We start from the raw sequence: 18,714 nt of genomic DNA, 5'->3' as shown, positions 1-18,714 counted from the left end.
TCAAAGTTCTATAATTAATAATTAAATTTAATAAAAGTAATTAAATAATTATATTTAATAAAAAGTGATGAGAAACAGGATGTTGAGAAAAAGGATAAACATTGATTTGTTGAGATGAATTTGAAGGTAGAACTCCAACTCCTTCAGTCCCCCTGAATTAATCCACTCCAGGTCAACCAATGAGGTCACTAAAGAAAGTGGAAGTAATGACTCGTGCTCCCTACTTAGGTTACAGAGTTTCTTCGCCCTTTCTTGGACATGCTGGAACCTTAAAATTCCAGTCCCCCAAGCTAAGGGCTCTTCCACCTTCTACTCACAATGGGCTTCGTCCTTGTATGCATCAAGCTATTCAGTTTTGAAGACAGTTCGTCAGTTCGTCAGTGAAAATATACGAAAAACAAAACAGCGGACCAAAGACCAGAATATGAACACAAATGCGCAAGCCCTAATAGTCATCCAGAAGTAAACAACACATACTTTCATCGATACATCCTCTGATGCATTTACAACTTGCTCCAAATCTAAATCCAAACATCCAGGCTAATTCTAAGACTCAAGAGTTCCTCTGATCAGAAACAAAAGGTCATCCACTTGACCTAAGCCACACAGGATTCAAATTCATGACCTGCAAAAACATCTTTATCTTCACCAGTCTTAAAACAATCATCCGCGTGTTCTGTAACTTCAACTTAGAATAATGATTTTTTTTTACATTACATGCATTAAACATGACAACAGCACAATAGTCCAATTCAGCACCATTACCATGTTTAATTATCACCTTGCTGAACTTCATGTCAGTCAAGTTCACTTAACAAAATATCTTTTCATTTAAATAATGAGGGGATTGTAGTGATGCAACACATTTCTGTGTATTATCAATAGGAAGAGTGCAAGCAGTCTGGGCTATAATGAGCCAAATTCACCTTCACAGTTAACAAACTAAAATCAAATCCTCTCTCTGGAAGCTGGGCTAAATGAATTAACACTACTATTGCACTCCTGACATTGCGACAGACCCTCAGTCACCTAAAAGAGACTAGATATAGATATAACTTGTTACCTAGAGACCAAGAAAGATGTAATGGTTTTTACAAAGCTATTAATCCAACTCATTATAATGTAAGAAGAGGGATTGTGAATTGATTTCTTTTGTTTCCAATTTTTATGGGTTTACAGTTTTTTTTTACAATGGCTATGATACATTTTTCAATACATTTAACAAGTTTCCTAAACTCTTAACACGGTTAGCACAACATCCATTTTTGTGGGCTATACAATTAACACATTTCATGCATCCAGTTAACCCCAATTTAAACAAACAGAAAATTAAATTCAACAGAAATCTTATTAAATTCAATTAGAAACAGTTTAAATTCAAACCGTACAGTGAGCCATTTACACAGTGTCTAATTACTTTTAGGCTGTCATGGAGTTGGAGGCCAATCAAGTCCCACATGAAATTATCTATGTTGACGAGGCTGGCTTCAACTTGGTGAAAATGCGTTGCCGTAGGAGAAACATAATAGGCCAAAGGGCCACCGTTACCAGGCCGGGACAGAAAAGAAGTAGTCGGGCAAATGCAGAAGAACAGGCAGAATAGAAAATACTTAGTTTTTTTTTTTTTTTTTTACAGTTTTTTACAATGGCTATGACACTTTTTTTCAATACATTTAATAAGTTTGCTAAACTCTTAACGCAGCAACACACTTAAAACACACAATTGGCAAAACAGTTAATTTCATGCTCAAAATCACACATTGTAAACTAAACCTCTAAACTACTTTTCAAAATACAATAATAAACGAACACACTACACCATGTCTAACAAAACACTGCAAACATGTTTCAAAATGAAATTATTGTTTAAAACACAAACACATGTTCTCTTTCAACATAAACATTGTCAATCAGAACACACTGACAATAAAAACACTATCATCAGCTGACATTACAGAAACTGCATTAGTTTATGTGTCAGCTCTGCCCTTATATTTGAAGTCTTGTTACAGTTTTGTTTCGTTGGGTTAAGTAAATGCATGCATTTTCTTTCTTTTACTGCAAAAATTCTATACAAAACTAAGAAAAAAAATTGCTTTATAAAATTTACAGTTTATTCAATTCAATTCAGCTTTATTTGTATAGCGCTTTTACAATGTAGATTGTGTCAAAGCAGCTTCACATAAATGATCATAGTAACTGGAACAGTGTGGTTCAGGTTTTAGTGTTTAAGTTCAGTTCAGTTCAGTTTAGCTCAGTTCAGTGTGATTTAATCATTACTGAGAGTTCAAACACTGAAGAGCAAATTCATCGATGCGTAGCTCTACCAATCCTGAACCATGTGAGGCAGAAGCAGAGAGGGAAAAAAAACTTCACCTGATGGGAGTGAAGAAAAAAAAACCTTGAGAGAACCAGACTCAGTTGGGCACGACCATTTTAATTTCTCCGCTGGCCAAAAGTCTTGTGCAGAGCTTCATTCGCCGTGGTTTAGGCTGGAAGATGGCCTCAGCGTAGACTCGTCTGTCCCTGGAGCGTCGCTGGAATCAGACTCATGTTCTCCACTCCCCACGACCATCAGCGCAGCAGCAGCACAGGATATGGCCTGGTCCCGGATATGGAATCCTTGGGATCATCTCGTCGCTGGTCTTGGATCCAATCTGTGACTCCGCATAATCTGAGGACCTCGGGATGAGTATCCCCAGGTGAAAATAGAGAATAAAGAGAATAATTAGCGTAGCTGCTGTTTATAGTGTATATAAACAAGATGCAGAAGCCTGTGTGGAACCCGCTAGGTGATGCATTGAGTGTATGCTTTACTAAACAGATAGGTCTTTAATCTAGTTTTGAACTGGGAGAGTGTGTCTGAGCCTCGGACGTTATCAGGAAGGCTATTCCAGAGTGTAGGAGCCATGAAAGAGAAGGCTCGACCTCCTTTACTTGATTTTGCTATTCTAGGTACTACCAGAAGCCCTGAGTTTTGAGATCTTATTTTTTATTTATTTTATTTTTTTATTAGTATATGCAAAAATCATACAAATACAAGAAAACATCAACAGATAACAAATACAAAGCAACAAAACAAAAACAACAAAAACATCAACAATATAGTCATGTACTGGTATGTGCGTGAGTGTGTGTGTGTGAGTGTGTGTGTGTATGCATGTAAAGGTAACTTGGTGGACAGGTCAGAGTACATACATTAGGAACAATAACAGTCAATAAATGAATCAAGTGTCACAGATATAGATAAAACATATAGAAAGAAACCAGTCAGAGGTAGGGAGTAACAACAATGCTTATTAATGTATGATAGTAAATATGAGAGTAAAAAGAGAGAAAGGACAACAGTAATAACTGACAACAATAATAATAAATCACAAGTGCTACACCAACTACTACTACAGAAAGTTACTTATATTACAACTACTATTGCTTCTACTACAGCCACAACCACGACTACTACTACTACTACAATGTCTACTAATACTGATACTACTACAACGACTACTACTACTGATACTACTATAGCGTTTGCTACAATTAATACAACAACGTCTAATGCTACTACTACTACTACTACTATTACCACTACTACTACTACTACAATCACGTCTACTACATCTACATCAACAACATCTACTACTGATATTACTACACCAACAACGACTACTACTACTACTGTAACTACCACACCATTACTACTTCTGCTACTACTTACATGAACTACTGCTTCAAAAATCTCCGTAACAATTACTCAATAACAATTGATACTATTACACTGTCTACTACTTCAACTACAACTACTACTACTACAACTACTACCGCTACAACTACAACAACTGCAACCTTAATAATGATAATGGTATAAATACTTGTAATAATGATAATGGAAAGATAACAGGACAAGTCAGAACAGTAATAATAATAATGATTTCAAAAAATAAAAGTAATACCATTTTTGACAAAGGTGTCGAGGAGAGGGGAGGATGGGAAATCAGGGAGAGGACAAGTAATAATAATAATAAATAATAATAATAATAACAAATAATAATAGTAGTAAGTAGTAAGTTTGAAGGGGAGATAGAGGAAAAGAGAAAATAAACTAATGATAATAAACAAAAATTAATAAAATACTTAAAATAAAAATAAAATAAAAAATAAAAACAGAAAAGGAAGGGGAGGAGTAGAAGAAAAAAAAAGAAACAATAAGAGAGAAGAAAAATAAAGTTCAGCAAACAAAGCAAGGAGAATAAGCCAAAAAAAAAAAAGAATAATAATAATAAAAACTGAATAAATAAAAAAGAAAACACTATATCAATGCTAATTATGAATTATACAATTCCACATGGAAGAATAATATTAAAGATATGTATGATAGATTATTACTGTAATTTGATAACTATAATATACTCATGCTGGGAATAATACTAATAATAATGATAATAATAAAAATAACAACAGCTGTAACAATAAATTGAGGAGTTTGTAGTTGTTTGATGGGCATTGAGGTATATAGTGTTTGTCAGTTGCTTTGTGATGCATTAAAAAAAGTGTAACGTGTGGCATGGATCAGTCCAGTGCAGTGCCCAGACTGCCATGCCTACGTTACACTTTACCCTGTGAATTTAGTACATGTAAGTAGATTTTTTTTTCTTTCCTTTTTTTCCCTCTCTCTTTTTTTTCCTCCTCTTCTCTTTCTTTCTTTCTTTTTTTTTTTTTCTTTTCTTTTTTTTTTTTATCTGTTGTTGGTCAGGAGAGCCACTGGTATATAAATAATAATAATAATAATAATAATAATAATAATAATTTATGTATAGTAATAATAATAATAATAAATAGAAAACAAATATTATATATAATAAAAATGAATAAATAACATTGATAGGGACAGGAAAGGGGAACAAATAGAACAAAAGGGAAAGTAAAAAAGTATATAAAGACCGAATTATGATTCTTTTATTTTATTTGTTTACATTATACTTTTTTTTCCAATTGATTTATTTATTTTAAATTAGATTAAATATTAGATTTTTTTTTTTTTTTTCCTCATCTCTACCTGACCCCCTCTCTCCCCTCCCCTCTTGTTTATGTACTGATGAAGGTGTTGTTAGGGAATGGCTTCAGGCAAAGAGGATCTTCAATGGAGATGTATTCTGTTAACAAGTTTTTCCAGTATGAGATGTGAATGGTATTTCTTGATTTCCAGTTCATGAGGATAGTTTTCTTTGCGATAGTTAGAGCCACCAGCAGAAACTGACCATTTGTATTATTTATATTGATTGTGGATATGTCACCTAATATGCAGAGGGAGGGACACAGTGGGATGTGACAACCCATTAAGTTGGAGAGTGAGTCAGTAACCTTTACCCAAAATGATTTAATTGAAGTGCAATGCCATAAGGCATGAAGATATGTGTCTGGAGTGTTTTGTGTGCAATGTGAACATATTTCTGACGTGAAACCCATTTTAAATAATTTCTGCCCAGTTAAATGTGATCTGTGAAGTACTTTGTACTGTATAAGTTGTAAGTTAGCATTTTTAGTCATGGAAAATGTGTTTTTGCAAATTTGAGTCCAGAATGCAGCATTGGGATTAAAAGATAAGTCTGTTTGCCATTTAGTGGTTGGTAGAACTAATGCATTGTCTGATTTTGATATCATTTTGTATATTTGGGAGAGCAATTTTTTGGAGGGCGATATATTAATAAACTCTGAGATTTGAGGTGGAAGGTCTAGATTGATTGATTGGTTAGGTAATTTTGACTTAATTGATGATTTGATTTGTAAATATTCCAAAAAGCAATTACTCCCAATGCTGTATGTCTGGGCTATATGGGGAAATGGTGCCAGATTATTATTAATAAAGATATGTTGAAGTTGTGTGATTCCTTTGGCTGCCCATGTGTGAAAGTTAAGTGGCTTCTTGTTGGCTAGGAAATCAAGGTTATTCCAAATTGGGGTGTATTTAGATGGTGTGAGTGGGGAATTTGTGACCTGATGGAATTTCCACCAGGCTGTCAGAGTTGCTTCTATTGTCGGCATTTTAAAACAGTGATGTCTCTTGATTGATTGACTGTGAAAGGGTAATTCTGAAATGTTAATGTCTTTGCATATTGATTGTTCAATGTCTTGCCATGTGTATTCTGATGAGTTAGGTTTAATCCAATTGTGTATGTTTTGAAGCTGATTTGCCAAAAAATAGTTGTAAAAATGTGGTGCTTCTAATCCTCCTTGTGATTTTGGTCTCTGTAGGGTTGTCAATTTTATTCTTGGGGTTTTATTTTTCCAGTAGAATTTTGTTATAATTGAGTCTAGGGATTTGAACCAGGTATGTGTGGGTTGTGTTGGAATCATTGAAAATAAATAGTTTATTTTTGGGAGAATGGACATTTTGGTAACTGATATTCTGCCCATGATGGATAGTGGTAAGTTCATCCAGCGTTGCAGATCGTCATCTATTTTTTTAAGTATCGGAGTATAGTTAAGTGCAAACAACTCTGACAGCCTGGCGGAAACATTGATACCCAAATATGTGATATAGTTAGTGCACAGAGGGATTTGTGATGTTTGGGATGTCACATCCACACTGGTGGAATTTAATGGGAGTATAGCAGATTTATTCCAATTGATTGAATATTCCGAAATATTTGAAAAGGTATCAATAAGTTTTATTGTTTCCTGTAATGATGTTTGGGGATTTTGTAAGTATAATAATATGTCATCGGCATAAAGACTTATTTTATGGTGTATGTTTAATGTTTGAATTCCTTTAATATAATTGTTTTGACGGATAGCTGCTGCAAGTGGTTCAATGAATATGGTGAATAAAGAGGGAGAGAGTGGACATCCTTGTCTAGTTCCCCGGTGTAGAGTGAAGCTGCATGATGTTAGTCCGTTAGTAATGACAGTAGCTGAGGGTGATGTGTAGAGAATTTTGATCCAATTAATAAATGACTCCCCAAAACCAAACCTCTCTAATGTGGAAAACAGGAATTTCCAGTTTACTTTATCGAAAGCCTTTTCAGCGTCGAGGGTGACTATGATAGATTTGTTTTTGTTTATTGATGAGTGGTGTATTAGGTTTATGAGTCTGCGTGTATTGTTTGATGATTTTCTACCTTTAATAAAACCGGTTTGATCTGGATGGATTATGGATGGCATGATTTTTTCTATTCTATGTGAAAGTGCTTTAGCAATTATCTTAGTGTCTACGTTAATTAGTGAGATTGGACGATAGCTTGACGGTAATGTTGGGTCTTTATTGGGTTTGAGGAGAAGTGTAATTGTGGCTGTGTTCATGGTATCTGGAAGCTTTGAATTTTGTTTTGATTCGTTAATCAACCGGATGAAAAGTGGTGATAAAATTGACCAAAAGTGTTTGTAGAACTCAGCAGGGAACCCATCAGGTCCTGGTGATTTATTATTGGGCATGAGTTTAAGAGCATTAGAAATTTCTAGGTGTGATAAGGGGGATTCAAGACTATTTATTTGCTGTTCATTTAGTTGAGGTAAGTTGATATTGCTGAGAAATGAGTGAATGTCATCCTGGGATGGGTTTTTTTCAGGGGAATATAAATTACTGTAAAATTTTTGAAAGATCTGATTTATTTCTTCTGGTGAGTTGGTGGGTTTCCCCGCTGAGTCCTTAATGACTGATATTGTTGTTTTTTCTTTATTGTGTTTGATTTGATTAGCCAGATATTTACCAGATTTGTTACTATGATGGAAGTGTTCTTGTCGTAATCTGTGAATAAGGAATTGAGTGTGTGTATTAATTAATTTATTTAATTATGATTTATATTTTCTTACCAAATCTTGTGTTTCTTCTGTTGGATTATTTATGTTAATGTCTTCTAGATCTTTAATTTTCTGTTCCAGTTCAGCTTGATGTTCTTTCTCTTTCTTTTTTTTGTAAACGGAATATGAAATTATTTTTCCTCTTAATACTGCCTTTCCCGTTTCCCACAGAAGAGATGGGGATGTTTCAGGGGAGTCATTTATCTCTAGAAAGCATGCCCACTCTCTTTTAAAATAACTGTCAAAATCCTGATCTTGAAGAAGAGAGGTGTTGAATCGCCATCTAGGAATGGGCTTATGTCTGGTGATTATATTCAGTTTTATTGTTACAGGAGCGTGATCACTAATGATTATTGGGTGGATCTTTGATTCAGAAATATTGTATAGAATAGAATTACTAGTGAGAAAATAGTCAATGCGGGAGTATGAATGATGAACTGGTGAATAAAATGAGAATGCTTTAATGTCCGGATGTTGGAGGCGCCAACTATCGCCAAGACCCATGTCACTCATGAACTGTTTTATAGAGTCTGTAGATTTCCCGATGTGTTTTTTGCCGTTATTATTAAATCTGTCTGTAGTTGGGTCTAAAACTGTGTTGAAATCACCTGCTATTATGATGGGGCAATTAGAAAGATTTGAAATGGAGGAAAAAAAAATCTGAAAAAAAGATGGGTCATCTGTATTTGGGCCATATAAGTTTCCTATTGTAAGTGAGTAATTGTTAATTGTAATGTTAATTATGACAAAACGTCCCTCTGGGTCTGTAATGGTGGTGTTATGAACAAATGATAATTTTTTATTTATTAGGATACACACTCCTCTCTGTTTTGTGTTGTAGTGGGCAGAATATGAATGATATTGTGATGATTTGATTTTGTTTTGATCAAGTTCTGATAAGTGAGTTTCTTGTAAAAGGCATATGTCTGCTTGTAGTTTACTTAAATGATTAAAAACTTTGATCCTCTTTGCCTGAGAGCTGAGTCCACGGACGTTCCAGGATAGAAATTTGATTGATGACATAATTTTAAAGGATTACAAAATAAGTAGGTAAATAATAGCAATGTATATTGATAAACAAGTCTGTTTTTACTGCAAATACATAAATGTTACTGTATGTATTTGAAAAAGTGTGAAATTGTACCTGTGTCTGTGTGTATGACATGACAAAATGTACACAATACAATAATGACCAAACAAAAATGACTTTAAATACCAACATAAAGTTAAAGGTGGGAGGGGGGATGAGACCTAGGTGCGATAACAAAACTATAATCTAGTGATATGAGGGAGATGAATAGAGAGATGAGGTAACATTACGGGAGTGATGCGTTCAAAAAAGCCAGGGGGTAATGTCCTTGTCACGATATAACTGTCCATCTATGTATAATTTGTCCACTGTAATGATTGCTCGTTTTCCTTCGTTCATTTTTTGTTTTCTGATTGGAAAGAGTTTTTTTCGACGTTCGAGAATTACCTTTGGGTATTGTTCGTTGAGTCTGTAAGTTGTACCTTTAAGTTGTCTCCCTTGTTTTTGTACCAGTTCTTTGTGTTTGTAGTGTTCGAATTTTGCAACGATAGGACGCGGTCGGCTGTTGTTATGTTGGGAACGGATGCGGTGGACACGATGAAAGGTGATGTTCTGTACAGTTTCAGCTGGCAGTTTGAGTTGTTTTGTCATGAAATCCTTGATTAATTTTTCGGGGTCGTCTGGAGTTTGGTCCGGGATGCCTGTGAAAACTAGATTGTCTCTCATGCTGCGTGCTTGTAAGTCCAATACATTTTCCTTTATTGATTTGTTTTCTGTGACAACGGAGGTGAGTTGAGCGGTAAGTGCGTGAACTGAGTCCTTTAAAAAATTGTTTTCTTTAGTGAGTGTGTCAATCTGTTCTTGGCTGAATTCTAAACTGTGACGGAGTTCTTGGAATTCTTTGTGAATGACTTCTATTAGTGCGATTCTTGTGTCGAGTCCGGAGAGTTTATTTTCAATTGAGCGTAATATTTCGCTTACCTCGGTACAGCAAGATGGTGAGGAGGGTGGTAAATTCATGCTTGAAGGAGAGTCGGGACGGGGTCTCTTGAAGTTTGGAGCGGGATTACCTTTTTTGTTGTGGTCTGTTGTGTCCATGTTGCAGCAGTATGTGTTGTAATGTACGTCGATGTATTCTTCAAGTTGATCCAGGATGAAAAAAAAGAAAAATTATAGTCCAGTTGCAATGATGTAGTCAAATTTTTGATGGGTGAAACACACGGAGAAAAGTGAAAATACGGAGGAAAAAAGTTTTCGGAGTTGTTTGCTGTCTAGCAGACAGGCGCCGCCATTTTGGATCTCGCACTCAGGTCTCGCAGGCTCTCGCGTTACTCCTTTTTTTTTTTTTTTGAAAAAAATGAACATAATTTATCTGTATAGAAATTGAGGTAGTTTCTGTTATTGGATCTTCTCCGTGGTATTATCATCATCACTTCGATTATCATTACTCCTATTATTGCTGTTGGTACTACAGTTGTCATCACCACAACAGCAGCCGCCATCACCGCATTGATAACGCTATAATCATCTACGAGACTTATGACCTCTCAGTTCTCAACAGAAGCGACCGGCGCAGAACATAAAATCTCCTCCACGAGGCATCTATTAACTTAAAAACAACTCGGTCCTGAACCGTGCAACCGCACATGACCAACATAACTTAGACAAACTTGCACATTAACACACGCACTGCTGCAGACAGCATTAAAAACTCCTGAGGTCTATCTCCTCAAGACTTGGGCAAAATGTGTCCCAGTCGCGGTGGGAAGAACCGCTCATATTCCTCGCGAGTGGGCTGAGGGGTCGGCGGGAGCCCCAGCAGACTTTCCATTCGATGACGAAGTGGACTGAGAATGCCTCTGCCGTAGTCCGTCAGTTGATCTAGCGGGGGAGTATCGGCCTGACGATGGTCCTGGGTTGAACAATCCCGAGCCCATATTTCCCACTGAGTGAGACCGCTGTTGTGCTGGTTGAGCGCCGTGCCCTGCGGTAGGTCCGGTTCGAGACCCCTCAGACCCTAAATGAGCCTGTGTATCTGGTTGTGTAGGATCACGAGCGTCATCTTCATAGAACCATTGCGCAGCTGACATGGTGGAATTGAACGAGTCATGTGCCATCTCCGCAACGTCAGCGCGCAGTGGAGTACCCGGGCCAATAAGTGATGTTGGCTGATCCGTTCGCGGGGTGGCTGGAGCTGCTTGAGGGTAGGTGGACAACCTGTCTCTTCCGGAATCATGAGGTGTACTGACAACAGGAGCACCCTCGTCTTCACTAGTGGATGCCTGCTGATGAGATGTCAACTTCCGCGCCACCATTTCAGACGAGAGTTGGTTCCCTGCCTGATCAACTAGTCGGCCATCTACGAAAGTGTATTTAGGCTGTCTAAGCGGGCTCGGGGACGGGATAGACTGGCTCGGAATGGATGGCAGTCCAGGCGGAGGGCCCCGCGCTGCTGATTCTGACATTGGCGACTGATGATGTGACGGTACTGTTGCAGACTTGGCTGGTGACACCACAGCGATCGTTGGTTGCGACACAACAGGCGCTGGTGGCCCGAACACCTCGTCTTCCTGTTCAGGTAAAGTGTCAAGCCCCGACTGGGCCAGGTCAGTGTTGGTCACCCCCGCATATTCTAATCTTTCTCTCTCCTCCAAACCTGCTTTGAGTCGATCCAGTTGTGCCATTAGTTGTGCCTGTCCGGGTGTCAACGTACGAGTGGGCTGAGGTGCAGGATCTTGACTCGCCATGTGGTAGTCATTACCAGAGTCTCCATCCGACTGAGTGCCGCTTCTGTCACAATCACTATGGTCCCGTCTCCGGTCATCGCCCGATCTGTCATCACCCTGACGTCTGTGCCGGTGGCGACCCCTACCAGCGCCGTTGTCACCCCCATCATCATCATCATCATCGTCATCTGATGAATCCGCGGCATTGCCGTACCGGGGATGTCCTGGACGCCGACGGCGATGTGGTCGTGGAGGAGGGGCATCTGGGTGACCGTCCATGTTGCCTGAACTTCCTGAATGGCCGCCTCCTGAGCTTCCTGAATGGCCGCCTCCTAAGCTTTCCCAATTTTCGCAGCCTCATGATCCAGGCCCTCCGCAGCTCCACGCTCCAGGCCCTCCGCAGCTCCACGCTCCAGGCCCTCCGCAGCTCCACGCTCCAGGCCCTCCGCAGCTCCCTCCTCCGGGTCTTCCGCAACTCCACGCTCCAGGCCCGCCTCAGCTCCACGCCACAGGTACGCTCCAGCTGCATGGTCCTGGCCCTCCATCCCTCCCCCTGTTCCGCCTCCGCTCCACCTCCCGCCTGAACTGTATTTGGAGCGTCTGGAAGCCGCTCTTTAGAGGGGGGGCTATGTTACGATAACCAGCGATCATTCTCTGGAGATCGCTGGTTTCCTCTATCATCATTCACTTCACTTCCGCATTCCCCAGGACTACATTTTCATACATGCACTTCTCCCAATCACGCACGCCTGGTCATTCATCTTCCTGATTACATCACCAGCTGAAACCTGTCACAGACTGAGATTTCTCACAGTATTTAAGCAGCACACACACTCATTCACTTTGCAGAGTCTTGTTTACTGTTTAGTGACATTTCAACTCGTTTCTCCCTGTCTTGTTTCTCCGTGTCTGAACCTAGCTTTGTATCCTAGTTATCTGTTTTAGCCGCCTGCCTTTTGACCCATTGCCTGTTTACTGACTTCGACTCTGGATTTGCCCGCACATACCGGTTCATACCTGTATTGACCATTGCTTGCCTGACAAAGATTAAACCTGCATATTGGATCCTACCTTCTGTTGTTGGTGTCACTCTCCGGCGTTACACAGTGGTTATAATTGGTGGGTGTGACAAAATTTTCTTTTGATGCCCCTAAATTTTTTAAAGTTAGGAACACCGGTGCTACCAAGCAAAAAGGTTAATTTCAAGCCCTGTATGCATATATATATATATATATATATATATATATATATATATATATATATATATATAGTTCACAAAACTTACCGCAAATTTCAGGAAATTACCACCACAAAATCTGTCATTTTTATCACAAAAAAATTCCTAAAAAACTAGGGGGTCTGAGTGATATTATATTTTTAACAACTCATACATTATTGGTTCATGATGACTCAAATGTGTCAAAACTTTGCCGTTTACGTTTAGCAGAGCAACTGACTTTTTTTTTTTGAACAGAAGTGTGTTCCTCCTCAACTTCTGTGAACACTTTAACAGTTAACAACAATAAACAGGTGACATGTTCAAAACGGTGTACTGACATTTAATTTTTAACAACGCATACATTATTGGTTCATGACGACTCACCTCTGTCAGAACTTTGGCGTTTGTGTTGAGAAGAGTGACTGACGGATTTTCTTGAAGCAGAAGTGTGTTCCTCCTCATCTAAATATAAAAATAAACAGTTTGTTTACATGCTTTTGTTTTCATCATTGATCGTGTTTAAGTACACGAGAACTTGAGGCCATCTTTAATCACAAAATATGTATACCTAAAATGGACGATTTTGAAAAGTTAGTGTTGGCACCTTTCATGAATTGAACTAGCAAACTTTCAGTTCATAGCTTGTGATAAGATCACAATAATACTCACCCATATCTGTAGTTTGACTTAGTTCTTCGTCACTGTCACACACACACACACAAAGTTTTGCCTCAAGAGAAATACATACAAACAGATCAAGCTCATTAAACATTATATTACACAGCTCTCTGGCACTTTGTTTCAAGGTGTGTATGACTACTTTAAACTGATTTACACTAATTTGGGTACTGTGAGTCATCTTGACTAGTGCAGCTTTATGCTTATTTATTCATTTCACATTTATTTTTGAACAAATTAAATGTTTCTAATTTTTTAAATGCTGTGTTTCATTTAAAGACAGTAAGAAAGCCAACAAGAAAGGGTTGCTTAGAAATAAGCCAAGACAGAAAATATTAAAAACAGTATTACTATTACTTTAAGTTACTGTAGTAAAAAACAAACTAAATCCACTGTACTTTCCATCAGTGCTACACTGGATTTCCTCCAAAGATCTTACTTTGTATACTTCAGACCCCTTCTCTAGAGACAACAGCAACTTGCTTACTTTTGCTAGTTGTATGGTGTTTTCAGACAATCGGTAATATTCGTGGTGAACGCGTATGTCATGACCCATAAATTTAGCTAACTGGTCAAGCTCATTATCTTTTAAGTTCATAATCTGACACACAGTTGCCACTTGTTTTCTCAGTTGGGTTGAAGTCAGGCTTTTTGGGTCTTTGGCACCACACACTGCTGCATATTTTCGTAGAAAGTCTGACCCACAAATATGGGCTGAACGCTCAACTTTCGCAAAAACATAGGGATTGTCTTTTGTGACCCCAACTTTCTCTCTGCTTACATTTAAAAGATCAATTGAGTCAGTACTGGTCTTTTTTTCCCTCTTTTTCCTCGAATTTCCAATATAGTCAATTTAGTCCACAGTTGCTGCTCTAACTTAGTCAGAGATTTAACAACATCCTGGTTGGGAGGCTTCACATTCCTTTTTCTTAAACTGTAAGGAGTAGTGTAGAAGCCTCTCCTTCACGTCTCCTATTGAACAAAATAATCTGACAAAGTATTGTTTCTGCTAAATCTTTCCAGTCAGCAGCGTTTGCGTTTTTCTTTTGACTCCTCCTACTTTTTCAAGTGTTCTGTAATGCCATGACATCTGCAGTAAGCGGTATGGCATCACCCTTATTCCATCTGGCTTGCTGAAGGGTGTTGAGAGCCTTGCTTGAAATTTGGTTCTCCAGTGACTGTCAATAAGTTTGATGAAGTTTTTTTATATTCCTTTCTGTCTCAGTGTCTCCTGACATAAGACTCTGGCCAAGGCTTATCTGACATGTCTTCTTTAATGAGTAACCAATTTTGAGAGCTAAAGGAGTTTTAAAAAGATTTGATTCAGCATTGTAGCTGTTTACCTCCTTGCATACTGTGATCGCCAGAACAAAGTTTTAAGGAACACACAGCTTCTCTAGTGTTTCCACTGACTTGGATAGCTCCTTCACCTTAACCATAAACCTTGCAAGTTCTCGCATTTTTTGTGCAATGTATGGGTGCTGAGCTCGATCGTGGCCGCACTTTGTATAAATTGATTCGCCAAACAACATGATCAAGCGATCCTCGGTTATTGCTTTGGTGATACTGTCCTCACGCATACTCATCAAAAGTGTTCTAATACCAGCAGGGGTGTCTGACCCCATAGGTAGAAGACAAGCTGCAGTGGAACGCAATCTCTCTCCTTTTTTTCGTTTAACAACCGTCTCTGCTCCGCATGCCTTTGAGGGTTTCCTTAAATCTTTCTTCATGAAAAACCCGACACTGAGGGCAAGGAAGAAAATCTGAAATGTCTGCAGCCACGGTTGGCTGACGCCAAGTTACAATTTCTCCATCCTTCTTCTCCAAAACCTCAACGTTGTGAAAATAGTTTCCTTTATTCCGAATTCCCTCTAGAAGATCTTTTCGCTTTTTAGAGTGTTTTTGTTTTTTTTTTTTTTGCTTGTATGTAAAGAATCCTTATCTGAAGGAATCAATGTGTCAATAGTGTTTAATTGCACCTGTGTGGATAGTTTACAGTTTAACCCAAAGAATGACCAGTCTGGTAGATGAAGAAGAGCCGGAGTCAGAGATTTAAATAAATAAATCAAGTTTACTGAAGATAGTTTGCAGTTACATCAGCAGAAGCCAGCTTCAACACTCACAATGAGTTCCTAGGCCGCTCTGCTTACAATCACCAATCAATAACAATTATACTCTCACATAACGTCATTAACTGCGTCATACATATAGGTGTTCTAATCTGATTGGTTAAAACACAGATAGACTAGGAACATTTCCACGTGGGGTTTGTGCGTGTATTCTGAACAATATCTTAAGCATAAACATCAGACATCCCTTAGACTGATTAGAGCTGACTCCAGACCTGTGAAACGGATCAACAATCAAATAGAACACACACACACAAAGTATAATCTGTTACTTATTCAAGGCTGAGTGTACTCTCAGCCGTCTTTATCAAAACTGGTTAAATTTGGTATAATCTACATTCAGGCAGTTATATTCTTACTACACAAAGTCTATCTTGAATAAAAGTAGAATCACTTTAAAAGATTTAACCGTAAAAATAGCAAAATCACTTTAGACATTTTAGACAGTATTAACTCCTAGAAATAACAATAGAAACAGTTGTTTCCAGTCCTCAGCCCTCCGTGACCTCTGACCTAGATTGGTGGCTTCTGAAAACAGTTATAAAGAGACAGGCAAATGCACTGAACATTCTTATATTAAGCAATGTGTTAACTTATTCATTAATTAAAATCAATTCACAGTTAAATACTGAGAAACAGGATGATGAAAAGGATAAACGGTGGTCCATGATGAGACTGATTGGAAAGCAGAAATCCGAATCCTTCACACCCCTGACTCCCTTTCTGAATCAAGCTCATCACCAGTGCTCTCTTTGTCTGATGGAACATATTCACTACGTTTCTGATTCACTTCAGTCCTGTTTACTGATTTCGTTCTCTGTTTCTAAGTCACTCTTCTCAGCAGACCCGTTCTCTGTTTCTAAGTCACTCTTCTCAGCAGATCCGTTCTGTTTGTAAGTCACTCTTCTCAGCAGACCCGTTTTTTGTTTGCAGCTCACCTTTGTCATTTGATTGTTCCTGTTAAGAAAATATAAATATTTAACTTTGACATTTTAACAGGTTTAAATAGGAGAATCTAAGCATAGTTAAAAAATGTATATCATTCTTATCCCACAGTCTATTTATCACCATTTCTTTTTGTGTTCATTTCTTTATTTTTGTCAGTGAAAACATGTCATTGACAAATAATTTTGTCATTATGTCATTTGTCATGTTTTCACCGACAAATAGGATGACAACTAAATAAAAAAGTCCTAATCTTCCCGATATTGTAAAGTGGTAACCGGCATGTCTAAGAAATATTTGCTAAATGCTTAAAGGAGGAGGACTGGTTGTCAAATACTACGACTGGATTCTGGCTTTATTAGATGAGGTGATGGTTGTAGTGGCAAATTCTAGTGTAAAATTATAATTTCAGCTATGTTTGACGATCACTGATGTCCTACATGATCAATATGTGCAGCACCTCACACACTTAAACACGGCTATTGTCTACAACACAGTGCAACATTTTACCCAGCCCCACCTGTGCTAACACCTGCATTTAACATCAAAATCTTCATGTAAAAAACATTTTAATATAAAAGAAAAAATGTTTGTAGTATGACAGTATCATGTCTTCAAATGTGTTTGTCTTTAATACATATTAAACATTGCTTATTACAGATCCCCTACAAAGTTAATAAATCCCCATTTATAAAATTATATGTTTTAGTTCAGGCCCTGTACACTACAAACAGTTTTTTGTGTGAACTTTTACTGCTGATTTGAGTACTCAAGATATTCTAATAGAAAGAATAAACAGAAGGCATGTATATTGATGTCCTAAAAAGTTTTACAAGTTAAACAAGTAAAACACATGGGTATTTGTATAAAATTTTACTTAAAATCTAATTCTGAGATGAGCATTAAATGTTGATTTCACCTATTATTTTTTATAATGGTTAAAATTTTTATATGTCTAGATTTAATAAATCAAGGTCATATTTTCACACTATGTTATTACATTAAATTTAACAACTTAATGTAGAATATAGGAAAAAAATAGAGGTATAAACAACATATAAATATATGTAGTATACTGTAGCATAACAAGAGGTCAATAAATCTATAATAAGGCATACATAAAGAATAAGATGAGTAATACATGTACACGACTACATAAACACATTAATATCATAGTATGTCAGAAAGAGCAGAGGAACTATCAGCAAAAGCATATGAACCCTACACCCTGTGGCACAACCTCCCATCCCCCACTTAATCAAGTTTAAACATTAACTTACATGCAACTCACACGACTCTCATTTATTCATTCATTCATTTTGTTGTCAGCTTAGTTCCTTTATTTATCCGGGGTCGCCACAGCGGAATGAACCGCCAACTTATCCAGCAAGTTTTTACGCAGCGGATGCCCTTCCAGCCACAACCCATTTCTGGGAAACATCCACACACACACTCATAGACTACAGACAATTTAGCCTACCCAATTTACCTGTACCACATATCTTTGGACTGTTGGGGAAACCGGAGCACACCCACGCGAAGGCATGCAAACTCTACACAGAAACGCCAACTGAGCAGTGGCGGAGCTAGAATTTTTTACAGGGGGTGGCCACTGCTATTTTAGGGGGTCCACACACACAAAAGTGTTTAGAAAACTAAAATCCTTTTCATTAGCAACATATAATTCAAAATATGAAAACATAATTATTTACTCATCATATACTCACTTAAAAGGTGTTTTGTCACAATTTGGTCCTCAGTAATATAGTATAACACACACAGTTTATATTTTCACTTTTTTTTCTCTTCAATATGGCATCTTGTCAAAAGTCAAATTTTGACCAGTTATATCAGGAAGCTGCCATTCTTACAAGGGAGTTTGAATGTAAAGCAGCAAATTCTGCACTTGTAGCTGCGACCAGGGAGGCTGAACAAGTTCTGCAAACGTTTAACCTTCCACCAGTATTTTTTTTTCAAGCAATTTTTTTTTATACTATTTTAATAGCTTTATTGAATCTTAGTTTGTTAGTTGTTAATAGATATCAAAGTTCTTGCTTAACATCCTATATATGTCTTTTTAGTTAAATACACAGAAGACCAAACGTGCCTGCAGCACCCTTCCCAAACCAGTTTCATTTGTGGAGAGAGATCAGTTTGGTCATCTTGTGCCTAAACAGAGAAGGCAGATAT

The 18,714-nt window shown here is 37.7% G+C and overlaps 1 protein-coding gene across 1 annotated transcript in view; it reads left to right on the top strand.

The window, feature by feature from the left end:
- The window catches only part of zgc:173607, an 85,664-nt gene that overhangs the window by 11,939 nt on the left and 55,011 nt on the right, over window positions 1–18,714 (top strand). The window lies entirely within an intron of this gene.

The sequence above is a fragment of the Danio rerio genome, chromosome 4 (genome assembly GCF_052040795.2).
Source record: "Danio rerio strain M-AB ecotype USA chromosome 4, GRCz13ab, whole genome shotgun sequence".
Classification (NCBI taxonomy): domain Eukaryota; kingdom Metazoa; phylum Chordata; class Actinopteri; order Cypriniformes; family Danionidae; genus Danio; species Danio rerio.
This window is presented reverse-complemented; position numbering and strand designations above follow the sequence as displayed.